Source organism: Phodopus roborovskii, unplaced genomic scaffold, assembly GCF_943737965.1.
Source record: "Phodopus roborovskii unplaced genomic scaffold, PHOROB, whole genome shotgun sequence".
Taxonomy (NCBI): Eukaryota; Metazoa; Chordata; class Mammalia; order Rodentia; family Cricetidae; genus Phodopus; species Phodopus roborovskii.
The window spans coordinates 30910821-30924954 of record NW_026126482.1 but is presented as its reverse complement, the minus strand read 5'-3'; the positions used below and the strand labels follow the sequence as shown (position 1 = coordinate 30924954).

The window sequence follows — 14134 nt, the reverse complement described above, 5'->3', positions numbered from 1 at the left end:
TCTTTAGGTATGTACTACGCTAGCAAATTAATTGGTTGTTACTCTTGACTGCTGTTCCTTGCCTTCCCCTTCCTCAGTCCTAGGACCTAGTGCCTTGCGAATTCCCAATTTCTTCCTTTATTTTGCTGGAGTATATTGTCAGTACCAGGTGACACTGTTATTAGGTTTCAGAACATCTGAACACACAACTGATTGGCAGTACAGTGGTATACAACATTCCAAATTGAAAAGAATTATCTACCAGAATTTTGCACTGTTCCTTTATAAAAAAATACCGATAGACACTGAAGACATGAAATTCACTCCTGTGCACACTCACAATTTTCTAATGCTTGATATTAAACCTAGGGCCCATGTCAGCCAGATTAATGCTCCATGACTGACTCACTCTCCAGCCATACATTACACTATTACAGGTGCTATGCCACTCTCTTTTTAGGGTGTTAGGTTTTTTGAAATAATTTTAAATTTCATGCCAATATTGATTTTATTAGATTTTTTTTTAAAAAATGTTGTACAAGAGACAACTTAGACTTAAGGTCTTACAGTCTAGGAATCTTATTCTCTCATTATTTCTTTAATAATATCTCTAGGAAATTGTCTTATATTATTTCTTTAGTAATTTCTCTAGGAAATGTCATATATAACACTTTGTCTTAGGGATTAATTTCTTTTGTATATTGAAACCACCAGTTTGATCTTTAGCGCTTTCTGTCTTGTTTTCCATGTGTTATTTTTCTATCTTCTGGAAAATTCACTTGAATATGTTTTCCAGTCTCTAATTTAAAAAAAAAAAAAAAGCAGTGATTCAATATGTTTCAGTTTCTCACAGTTTTTTCTCCTTCTTTAGTTTTCCTTTACAGGACACCTTGTTTCTGTACCCATTTCTTTCAGGGTGAGAATTTTCATCAACAAATAGTCATTTTCATTGTCCCTTTGGTATTAAAGAACAAAGTACTGTAAACATTTTGGTAAGATATTTTATTTTGTTTCTTGTGCATGAGTATTTTCTCTTGATGTATGTTTGTTCACCACAAGTCTGGAATCCACAGAGGTCAGAATAGGCATCAGATCACCTTGGAACTGAAGTTATGGACATTCTTGAGCCACCATGTGGGTTTTAGGAACTGAATGTGAGTCCTCTACAAGAACAGCCAGTGCTCCTAACTTCTGAGCTATTTCTCCACCTCCTGTAATTTTTAATTGAAGGGTGAATATAGAGCAAACAGCCTTTGCTTTCATTAGGCTCAAATGCTGGAGGTGGTGCCACTTTTCTCCATAGCCTTACAGTTTATATCAGGTAGGCTACAAAGTTCTCAAAAACTTTATCAGTGTAATGGTAACAGAATGATACAACAGTTACTAACAGTACTCCAAAATTATGAATGAACTCATACACATTAGAAAATATATTCCATATAATACTACATGTATTTCCCTGTCACCTGTGGTTCTTCATAGATGAGCACATCAATTTGCTGGTGAAAGAGAGAAGTAGGTTTGGTCAAACTGCAGAGCTCCTAACAAATAAATTCATGAAAACAGAAGTTTTCTAACATGCCTTGCATAGTGTTTTATGCCTATATAAAGGAGACACAACTCATTCACTGTAAAAGGTACTCTCTCCCCATTTCTACTTTGCCTTATATACTCATTAATTTGGATGGATTGTAACTTGTAAAGTAATTGAAGGATTTTTCTATGTGATGATAAATATTAGGGACACTTTCATATGGGGAAAAAAAAAGGAATGGCCTTTTGTGACATAAACCCACTTCTTCCTTCTTTAAGGACAATCAAAACCACTTTGGAAAACCATAGAAAAATATGTTTTCTTAGTAAGATTCAGAAAAAAAAAAAAGAACACTTTTCTAAACTAAGTCTATGAATAGAAAGAAGTGTGTAAAATAATTTTCAACTAGCTAGTTTTACACTTGTCTTTTAACTATTCACGATCAAAAGAAATCCACATCTAAAAATAGAGGCAAAAGATAACAGATGACAGAGTATATCTCCCCCAGGAAATACCTTAGGAACTGCTTGTGAAACATGGCAAGAAATGAAGACAAGTGGTCATTGTCCTAATTTCTGAAATCAGAATGAATGTGTCAATAGCTGTGGGGTATTCCCACAGGAAAGTCCCGTTCTGATCACCCCCACCCTTCTCTATCCATCAGTTGGGCTCAACACTGGCCAACACTTGCTTGCTTTGGCTTTCTTGGTGGTGGTGGGGTGGGTGGGTGGCTTGGGACCAACCTTTAAAGGAACCACAATAAACAAGGATGTTCAAATGTGAATGTAACTCAACAATCAATTCAAAATCTGGTCTGGTAACACAGGAGACAGAATAGTACAAGTTGATGGCATGCCAATATTTAGAAGTAGAAACAGTTTAATTGTTTAAAAGTATATAAGAATATAAGCTGACTGTATCATAAAAGTAGAGTCTGAACCTTAATATCAGATGAGGCTCATCTATACATTAATTTAAAATACGCAAATATTTCCAATTATATTCTTGAAAATAATTTGATCCCTTAGGTAAGCTAACTAAAATCTCATTTACATTGTTAATTTCCCTAGTAAATAATCTTAGTATGCAAAACTCAAAGAAGTTTGAAGAGAAGCAAATTCTAATTTTGTATCTTGTGATTTAAGTAAGAAGAAAAGATAAGGGTATAAAACAGAGTATTATTACAAATATTTAAATGCTAATTCTGGATAAACATTGTCTTTGATACACTGAATTTTCAAAATTTCTAATTTTAAAAAATTAATTTTCACAAATTTATTGTAGAGAGTAACATGTATGCAACCACTAAGGAGTATGCTCTTGAGTTTCAAAAACCTTTTAATATTTATGTTTTCTTAGTAGCTTTAGGAAGTAATTCTGAAATGATGAAATAAAAATATTCAATGAACTGTAATAACAGGAAAAATTTGACTCATCATTTTCTCTGTCTGATGTTTACTGCCAAAGCAAGTTTGTAAAATAACTTGGGAATAGAATAAGGGGGATCCTAATTGTATATCTTACTTCTCAGACACAGCTACTTACAGTTACAGAACTCTATCAGGGACCTGGAATGACTACATAGTACCTGCTAGCACTGGGTTGGGGATGTAGCTAAGTTGGTAGAATGCTTACCTAGTACACATGCCCTGGGTTTAATCTCTAGCACTATACAAACCAGTTTGGTGGTACAAAAGACAACACAAGACAAGGCATTTCAAGAAATAAAAAAAAAATACATATATATGCTCCATGATTTGATTTCTCAAGAAGGCTTTCATTTAACTTATATATAGGCTGGCCTCAAAAATTGCCAATTAGTCAAGATTGGTCTCAAATTCCTCCAATCCTCTACTTCTTTCTAAGTACTGGGATTGTGGGTACTTATCATGGGTACCTGGCTCTGAACATTTGAAATACTACTTAAAATGCATACTTTAATTCATCTTCAGACTTCACTTGCAATTACATGTTTTCTTGCTAAGGATGTGAAAAGGAGTGCTCCTATTTCATTTTTTCACTGTTGTATGAGAGAGGGTTCCATTCTGTTACCCAGAATGGTTGAGACTTACGATGTAGCCTAGGCTGGCCTCCAACTCCCAGGATCCTCCTGCTTCAACCTCTCAAGTGCTGGGTTTACAGGCACAGGACACCATGCTCACCTATTTCACTTCTTAAATTAACAAATTCCCAGCTTCAACTCTGTAGGTGTAAAAAATCAGGACTACTATACAGTTGCTTATCTCAAAAGATAGAGGAACTGAGAAAAGCGACCAAAAGTGTAAGACATAAAAACTACAATTAAATGAACACGTTTTAATACTGTTGTGCTTCATTTCAAGAGAATTATATAAAACTACTGGGACAGTAAACTGGAAATAGGAAGAGGAGATAAAGATCTTGAACCAAACAGAAGTGAAAACGCAGACTGTCTATAGATGTGATTTACAGCGAGAGCAGTCCTCGGGAATTTTATGGTTTAATGACTTTATTTGGAAGATATAAAATCAATTTTCTTAGCTTTCATTTCATAAAACCAACAGAGACAGAAACCACACTCAAAGTAAAATAGAGAAGAAATTTAAAAAGTATGGGAAGAAAAATAATAAGGAAGAAAAATCAATAAGAGTAAAAACCACATATATAAAAATTTAAAATTACTTAAGTTCTAACTAGGTTGAAAGAAAAGGATATACAAGTGATCAACTTCAGGGACAAATGAAGGAACATCACTACATAAGCTACTACCAACATTAAAGTGACACTTGAGCACACACTATCCACATGTTAGTATTTGCAACTTAAATGAAACTGGAGAGTTCTTTAAAAGACTGTCTTTAAATTAAAAAAATGGATTTAAAATAAAACCCAGAAAATCCAAATACACCTTTCCTACTGATTCCAAAATTAAACTCCTAATTTAATATCTTATGTCAAGACAAAACAACAAGAAACAATACAACTAAGCCTGGCTTCTCAGCAGATTCTACTAATCATGTAAGAAAAAGTAAGATTGTTAAAGAAACTATTATAGCAAACAAAAAAGTGGGGGGTTTAGAGTCCAGCATATTCTGAAATCAGAGAAACTGATTAGAAATAAACTCTATCTAATAATGTCTCATTAACACAAAGATGATGTTTTCTTAATAACAACATTAGCAAATTGAACCCAACAATATATGGGAAGAATTATCATTTTTAATGAAAGAGTGGTCTGAAATACAAATGTAAAATAATATGATAAATTATGCTAAAGGAATAAAATGTTAAAGAAACACTTCATGGTGGTCTTAGAAGATGCAGAAAACTTAGTTGACAGATCAAAAACTCATGAAAACTTATACTTCATATAAGTTTCAAAGACTGAATGTTTTCCACTAAAATTGATAATGTAATTCACAGATTCTTGTTCTCACTTCTTCAACTCAACATATTATGAAAGCCTGGTTGGTAAGGAAGGACAGGCAAGAGAAATTAAAGGCATGCCTGTTGTAAAGGAGAAAATAAGCTATCTGTAGATAAGAAGTTACATTGGAAATACAAAGCAATCTATGAGGATATGGAGGTCTACGAAAGCTTGCAAGCACCAGGGAGCAACCTTGCAACATCAGTTGTACTTTTATGTATTAATAATCAGTAATCCAAAAGGGAAACTAAGAAATAAAAATACATACAAAGTAATTTTAGTAAGAAAAGAGTTGGGTGGCAAAAATAAGACAAATCAAGTAAATTTAAATTTTCACAAGATTTGCAAAGATAAATTAACCGAAAAACTAAAATATCAGTGGTTTCAAAACTACACATGAAAATTTCATGTTAACATATGAAGTACTGGGTTTCATCGTGACACCCTACCATGTTCTCGTTCACTCCCCCCATTTACTTTCTTTTCCAGTTAGCCCCCCTTGTTTGCCTTTTACATTTAGTTCATCATTCTATCATTCTATCTCTTGCCTCCCTTAAGATACCTTCTTTTCCTAATGAGACTTTCTAGTTTCATGTTCTATAGCTATACATATAAACATAAACACACACACACACAGAGAGAGAGAGAGAGAGAGAGAGAGAGAGAGAGAGAGAGAGAGAGAACCATCAATAAATAAACAAAGAGATAAGCCACAGATTAGGAAAACATACTTCTGAATCATGTACCTTAGAAATGACTCTTGTCCCCCAAACCATTTCAAAATCTTCTGGCTTACTAATGAAAAGACAAAATAACAGACAAGAGTTCATCAACACTTCGCCAGAGAATAGACTAGCCAGTATATGTTGAATGTTCTGCTTTATTAATTCAACTTAAAGCCACAAACAAGTCCAGCAGTGTGGCTGTAACTTAAAACAAAACAAGACTAGATGTAGGTACACATGATAAAACTGAATCCACATCCATTAGAGGCTGGAGTTTAACATGGTGTGGTCATTTGGAAAACAGGTTGGCAAGTTCTTAAGTAGTTAAGCAGAACATGCACGGTAACCAGTTATCACAAGATACCTATCTAGGGGAAATTGAAGTTGGAGAAGTGGATTTTCAGAGTAAATTTTCAATTACTTTTCATAATAGGTTCAAATTAAAAGCAGCCCTGCAGTGTTACTTCTTTGTACTCTAAATAAAGCTTGCCTTAAGATCAGGGGGTGGAGCTAGCCAGTACTTTGGAGGTCTGTACACTCAGACAGGAAGTGATACGCTGGTGGAGAGAGGAAGTAAGAAGGCAGAGGAGACAGGAGCTCAGTCTCCTTTTGGTGTGGCTGTGGTTGCTCCTTTGTCTCTCTGATCTTTCAGCATTTCAACCCATACCTGACTCCAGGTCTTTATTATTAAGACCTATTAGAACTTGAGCAGCCCAGCCCCAATATTTACTAGTTGTTGAGGACATGAACAAAATATGGCAATTCCATATTGTGGAAGGAGAATTGTCCATTACCATATGTACATAAATAAACAATAAATACAATAAACAAAGCCATTTAAAAAAAAAATCTTAAATTGCCTGGGGTATAGAGAAAGAAAAGTACCAAGAAGCCTGCAGTGACTGGGACAGAAAGCAGTGTTGCTTCGGCATTTAGTCCCGGTCTTTTGGCCTGTTTACCTGAAAGAAGCATGTGTCTTCCCACAACTGGACATGCTAGCATTGCTGCTGCAGGCCCAGGGTGGGTGACTTTGCCTTTGGTGGCTTTCTTGGTTCCTAGTAACCAGAAGGGTACCTGCTCAGTGGGGACTGCATGCATCACCCACCCTCACTACAACCTTGTCAGAGAAATAAAATCACTGAGTGCCAGGCAATGTGCTAAAACTTTTTATTTTGCTCAAGACAACTTCTTGTAAGTCTCCAGGACAAATGGGGAAATATTATTTGTGGAATAAGATCCATAGAAGTAAATTACAGACAGTTACACAATGAGGATATATTAAATGAGGGTCCTAGATTGAAGTTTTTAATCACTCCCAAAGACTGTCTTCTCTCTGACCCATGTCCACATGTGTTCATTGCATGACTGTGCTAGAGGCTTTAGTGGACCATAAGTTCACTGGTAACAATACTTATTATTAATAGTTTTTCTCCAGTAATTTACTGCAGTGTTAAAACCTGCTTGTATTTTTGCAGTAGTATTTTAGAGCAAAGATATCCATGTTCTTTCTAGAGGTTAAGAGATTTGTCTGAGGTCACCATGCTATTGCTAGTGCAATCAGAATTTAAACCGGAATCTTCCAGCCCTCTCAGTGCCCTTTCCTCTACTCATACTGAATACAGAGGCAATTTAAAACTAAATGGCCCCGGGCTACATTTATTCTTTCTAAGACCTTATTGTTTCCTTTGTTATTATCATTATTCTTCCAGAAATGAATGTGATTATTCCTATATCTAGATGTATTAGAGACAAACAGTAGCAACAGTGTCAGAGGAAAGAAACCAGAACATAAACCCAGAAACATTTGGGTTCATTAACAGTCTTGGTACCAAGTTATCTCAAAGGTCCCAGTTCTAGCCCCATCCTCTACAAGATGAGGATCACAACACAACCCTTAGTGGGTGGTTGTGAGTGTGAGGCATTTCAATAAGCAGCTAGTAAACAGTAGGTGCATAAATTATGCCCACTTGCTTCTATCCTCCATGATACTAAGACAGGGACCACACTCCCACCAATTCTCCATTCTACTACTTGCACAGCCTGTTTCTGTTACAGATGTTGTCGGCGGGTCACCTAGCTGAGTGCTAGGAAATTATAGGAGAACAGTGATCAGAGCATAAATGTCATTGAAGGAGACCTTACATAAAACAAGCCGTTTCACTTTTCTTTACCACAAATTATATTAATTAAAATTGGAAACTTGGGAATATGGTGAGCTAGTATGTAAGTATAGTGTAAAATTTAATAAACTCGTGATCTAAATAATATTCTGGCAGTGACAAGTCTTAATATATATTGTGAAGGAGTCTCACCAGATTTCATTGTCTCTTAATGTTTTCAATGTTCAAAGTGATTACACAAATAAAAACATATCTATATTAGCTGAAAACTAAAACCAATCTTAGCTAAGACAAAGTTTACAAAAGTAACCACCTTAGGGTAATGGAGAGATGGCTCAGTAGTCAAGAGTATTTGTTGCTTTTGTGTCCGCCCCTAGCTGGGTTGTCAGCATTCATCTGGTATGTCATATCCGTCAGTAATGCAGTTCCTGGGGATCTAACTCTCTCTTCTGTTGTCCTTGGGTGCACGCACGCGCGCGCACACACACACACACACACACACACACACACACACACACACACACACACACACTCATACACATAACATAAGATAAATCCTCTTTTACAAGATAAAAAGATAAAATAAATCTGCCAAAATAGCATTGCTATATAAAACTTTCATTTTGAATTTTTTTTTCAAAAGGATAGTTATCTTTCTGACAGTCTGTCCATCATTCAAATTACTCTCCAACTGCAGCACTCACAATTTAGAATATATGTATACATGTGCCTGTCTATCCAGCCATCCAACTAGTTTCCTATATTAAACATCCTCTGTTCAAAATGTGCACATGAATTCTTTTCCTAGCACAATCCTGACCAGACTATCAAATGTACAGGGATCATATCCTATGACTTTAATAAGACCATATGTATAGTCATATTGTTTTAGGGTCAAATAACCACTAATCATAAAAAAGAGACATTAAAACCCTCCTGCCTGAAAACTCAATGCAACAAGCAAGAGCACAATTTTATTACTATAGGTTAGGTATGGCACAGTCCTAGAACTACCAAGGCAGAGGCAGAAGAATGACTAGGAGTTCCAGGATATCCACAATTACAGAGGGAGACCCTGTACCAGAGGCAAGCACACAATTTCTATAAATCAACAAATGTGAACTTTTCTACACAAAAATACCTAAAAAAAAATATGTATGATGCTTAAAGAGAGGTTTAAACCTACTTGTTTGGAGATATTTTCAACATTCCATCATCAAGATGTTTTAGACATTAGGCAAAATGTGATGTTAACATGATAGTAACTATTTAGCTTCTCTCTGGGGCAATTTTTTACTAATTCTTTCTTGTTTTGTAAAAATAATTCACACTGTCAAGACTGACATCAGGCTACAGGAGTGAGTGCAGGTGAACAAGTACCAAAAGTATGTTTTTAAGTCTTAGTTGTATTATAGGAGAGATAACCTTGATATAAAACATAACATGTATGAAAATATCCTTAAAGAACTTCAAGTGCTGCATGTAATGAATACATATTTTAATGAAATTTATTATTCTTTGATATATATATCATTTATTTGTTAAAATATAGAAAATTTATATATGCAAGCCTTTAATCTTTACTGAAAGTAATATAACTGTTAATAAACTAGAAAAATTTAAATGTGTCATTAAGTTAAATTCGACATAATTTTATTTTAAGTAAAAAAGTAATCCATATGACATTAGGCAAGAATACGATGGCAAATCATTTGTGAACATACTAAAGCTATGTGGAGAGATCAGAATTTACAACTATAAAACAAATGACCTTAATATCAGTAGTGAAAATGTGAGTATACACAGAAACCATTTCTGAAACTCAGGAAGAAGATGTGTTGTGAAACAGACAAGGTGTGGGAGGAGCCTAGGGATAACTCAAGTTGATGACACCGAAGAGCCTAGTGGCATTTAATACAGTTCCAAACAGAACCCAAAAGACACAGTTTTGCTTCAAGAAAAAAAGTGAAATGAGTCATCGCTGTTAACTAAAAATTAAATAAACACATGCTAAGTAAGATTTTTATCCTGTGATGCTATGCTTGTACTGCACAGCAAATATTTTGGAATAAGCACAAAACTTTACATAAGACCAAAGATATTGCTTTAAAAATTAAAAGTAAGCATACTGGATAATACTGTTATAATATGTAAAAGGAGCCATATTAAATTTCACAGGATTCTCACACATCTGTTATTAAAATCATTTTATGACACTATGGGTTGGAGTGAAGGTATTTACTATCTATGGTACTGTTAACATGATTCTTATATGAGTTTTTCTGTTTCTATGGTAACATGAATTATAAGGTTCAATGAAGCCGGATTTGGTGATGTGTATTTTTCTGGTATTCAAGGTGAAAAGGAAATGAAACAGTCCTAACATTCATAAACTGCAGCGAATGTCTGAATTCCATTTAGAGATAAGACGATAATTACTAAAGTAATTAGAATTCTTCCTGGATGGAATTATTTTGCACACAGTAGAAATTGAGATTTGGAAAGGAAAGCATGGGTGAGTACGTTCAGCACCACTAATTAATTACAGCCCAAACCACTTTCCCATTTTGATACCTCGAAGTCACTACACCTTCTATCGGCTGCTGACTACAATGGGAAAGAAAACTAGCCCCCATCCCACCCCTTAAGTCAGAAAGATAAAGTAGGTGAAATCATTTTATTCAAGAGAAAATCCAATTACAGAAATAATCAACTTTTCCCTCTTGCTTTATTTTTTCATATTTGAAAGGGCATTCACATTAGCAGAACCAATTAAATGAATATCAAGACAGGGTACAAACTACAAAGTTGGGCAAGTTTCTTAAATCTTTTAAAATTAGACTATGAGGGGAAAAAAAAAAACACTGAAAATTTAGAAATTCAACCCTGGACTACAGGATTCTCTAATGGGAAACATTATCAGAAGGTGCTAAACACTGAGCTGTGAGAAGAATAATTTACAAATTTATAGGTCATAATATAGTGCCTCTAATAAATAGGCCAGTACCAACAATGAATCAGGCTAACTAATATTCATCATAGATGTGTTATCATTAAAACCTGGTATCCAGGGGGCTGGAGTTGTAGATTCAGTGCGTAGGTTACTTGTCTAGCATGAATGAAGAATTGGATTCAATTCAGTCCCATATAAACTGAGCATGATGAAGCATACCTGCAGTCCCAACACTAAGGAGGTAAAGGTGCACTAAGTATCCAAGTCATCCTCGGCTACAGAAGGAGTCCAAGGCTATCCTGGACTACTTGAGAGTTGGAGGGGGGGTGAAGAAAGGAGGGAAAGAAAGAGGGAGAGAGGAAGAAAGACCGAAAGGAAGGAAAAGGGGGAGGGGGAAGGAGGGAGGGAGAAGAGAAACAAAAAGGCAAGCAAGCCTGCAGGCAAGCAGACAAGAAGACAAACCTGCATAATAGAACTCAAACAGTCCACTAAATTAAAGCAGACTTGCAATTACTTCATTCTTAATCAGTTGAACTGCTATTGCTATTGCTATTGCTGTTGCCTTCATTGACTTCACCTTGATCAGCTCAGGGTTGGCAGACCATGGCTCCAGTGACAAATCTTCCTGTTGCTTACTTTATAAATAAAGTTTTGCTGATCCCCAGAATACCCATTCATCTGTATGTTTTTTGTAGCATCTTTCTCTGCAGGAATTGAGCTGAGGTACCATGACAACTCCAACTCTACAGAGCAACAAGCAATTACCACCTGATGGGATTCGAACCCATCAGTTCAGAAACTCCCTGTCTTTTGGTAAGTGATTGGAGGGACACTACTGGGGAGGTGAATATAATGCTCTCTGAAACTTATGTGATCATACTCATAGTTCAGTCCTGGCCTCTGTCCAGAATCTTCCCTATAGCTCACCATTCTGGTAACATTTTGATAATTTTTTATTACACCAATGGAGTCTCATAATGGGCCATAAGCTGCAGGTAGTCTTAGTCTAGGCAGCAGTCTCACAGATTGGAGGGTGGTACTGTTTTGATTCACAGACCCTATGTGAAGTGCTCAGGAGAATTGGGGAACAGACAAAGAGGTGAATCAGTGAATTCAATACAGTGACAGGTTTGACTGTCTATCAATGGCTAAGCCCTGTGTTGACTCAGTATTTTAATAACAGACTTAGTACCAGTCTCAGTATTTTAAAGTCAGAGAAAGTAACTCGGGCAGGGAAGAGGAAAGTGGAGATTCACAGGACTTTGTAAATGACAGGCTTCCCTTGGAGGAAAATTTACACTTTACTGCACTGTGGATGATGATGGCATCCTGACTCAAGTGAGTACTTTGTTTAAAAGTGTATGGTTAACTAAGAGCCCTCTCATCCTCAATTGCTACCTGTAGAAGTGATTGGAAGGGCAAGGCTGGGTCACTGCTCATGGTGCACAGATTATGTAGAAATTTCAGTAAAACTTTTTTTGGGAAGAGGGTGCAATACAGAGTTTTGCAAATAAAGGTAGGAGTTCAGAGATAAGTAGAGAACTCTGAGTACTGACTCCAGGTCACAGTAGGCCCTTTGTGTGAATGACGTGAAAGAACAAGTCCAATCATTATAATCTTATCTCTTCACTGGACAGTGCCTTCCACAGGCTCACTCTGAACATCTGAGAGGACAGAGGCAGCAGGTGGCCACCAGCATGTCCCATATAACACTCAGGAGGAGTTGACGGTTTACATACTGAGCCTGTCACTTGTGACACTACCTCATTGATACTCACTTGGTTGGATCCCTACCTTATAAGCTCTAGTCTGTTCTGTCCCAGGCCATGTTGGGTTCACCTATCACTGTGAAGCCATATGGCCCTGCTGTGGCCAGGCTTCACATCTCAACAAAATCCCCACAGGGTCCAGCCACTGGAGCAGCTACAGAGGCAGTTTTACACACCTGACACCATGTCCAAAATCAGCCAGCGTCTAGACAACAGCACACAGGCATCGCTGTTAATAAAAGAATTGAGGAGTCTCGTAACTACTTCAGATAGGGACACCCTGTCTTATGGTTTGTAATGTAGAACACAGACCAAGGAACCTTTGCCCCTCACACAACTCACATATAAACTGAACACTCATAGCAGGCCACAAGCTCAGGATCCTTCTTTGTTATTTCTGCTGTGCTAGGATTTGACTTGGCTTCTGCTCCAAAGTTCACCATGAGACATATCTCTCAGTGCTGCAGTATCAAGAAGTATAGCCTTTAGTAGTGACAAGGTCACCAGGGATTAGCACTCTTTCCATCGTGTTGGCTATGAGAGACAGCATTCAGCTTAGCTTTTGTCTTTTGGTTGGGAATCCATCTATAAAGAACGAGACATCACTAGACACTGACCCTGTAGTTGCCTGAATTGTGTATTTTCAGCTACTAGACCTGCCTAGTTGTGTTAAAGTAGGGGAATTGGCTAAGAGACTAAGACATCAAAATGACATTCTGAAGTTCAAACAGGTGAAACAGGGCAGGAAGTTGGTTCAGTCAGTAAAGTGTTGCTATGCAAACACCAGGATCTAAGTTTGAATCCCCAGCACCCATGCATTAAGCAGGCTGTGGTGATGGATTGTGAACCCCAGTGCGAGGGAGGTAGAGATAACCAGATTTCCCTTAGGCTGCCAGTCACACAGTCCACCCAGCTGGGAAGCTCCAGATTCAGAGAGAAATTCTGTCTTAAAAATGTAAGAGAGCAATAGGGAAGGAAGGCCACCTAATGGTGACCTCTGGCTTCCACATGTGCATATACACAATGAACACAAGCACACACACACAAGTATACAAACACACACTTACTGATGTGCACAGAGGAATAAGCTGATAAGAGTAATTTCTCAAACCACTTGACTGAATCCTTGGGAATCATGTAGAATTATTTTATTAACCATAAAGCTTAATGGCAAATTACAATATAACGATCTTGTGCAAATCATTTGAACTAATTTTATGTGCGAAGTACCTATGTGTACTAATGTGCCCAGCAAGTATACAAAAGTTTCAGAATGGAAAGGTGTACCAGGAGAAAGCTCTAATTTAAACAGGTCTGGGTTCAGGCTAACCAAGAACAGTGGAATCCCTATAGGGAACAGGGCAACAAAAGCTGGGTCCAGGAGAGCTGAGTAGTAAAGGGAACGGTGAAGTGGCCCACAGTGCTAGCTACAATTCACGGCAAATAAGAAGGTGGAACACAGAGGCACAGAAGAATGCACAGTTATGAGCCCTAGAGAGTGACACTAGGAGGAAGAAAAGCTGCAGGGAAGCCGCAGAGATGAGTGGTCAGTGATCTGCAACCTCCCAGTGTAGGCTATGTTCTAACTAGCAGAAAGTGTATCACTGAAAAGATGGCCATCGTATCTCCATCTATGACACAGTTACAG

General features: G+C 37.0%; 1 protein-coding gene across 1 annotated transcript in view; it reads right to left on the bottom strand.

Moving 5' to 3' along the window:
* Cdkal1 (CDK5 regulatory subunit associated protein 1 like 1) overlaps positions 1–14134 on the bottom strand; it is a 541752-nt gene that overhangs the window by 140922 nt on the left and 386696 nt on the right. The window lies entirely within an intron of this gene.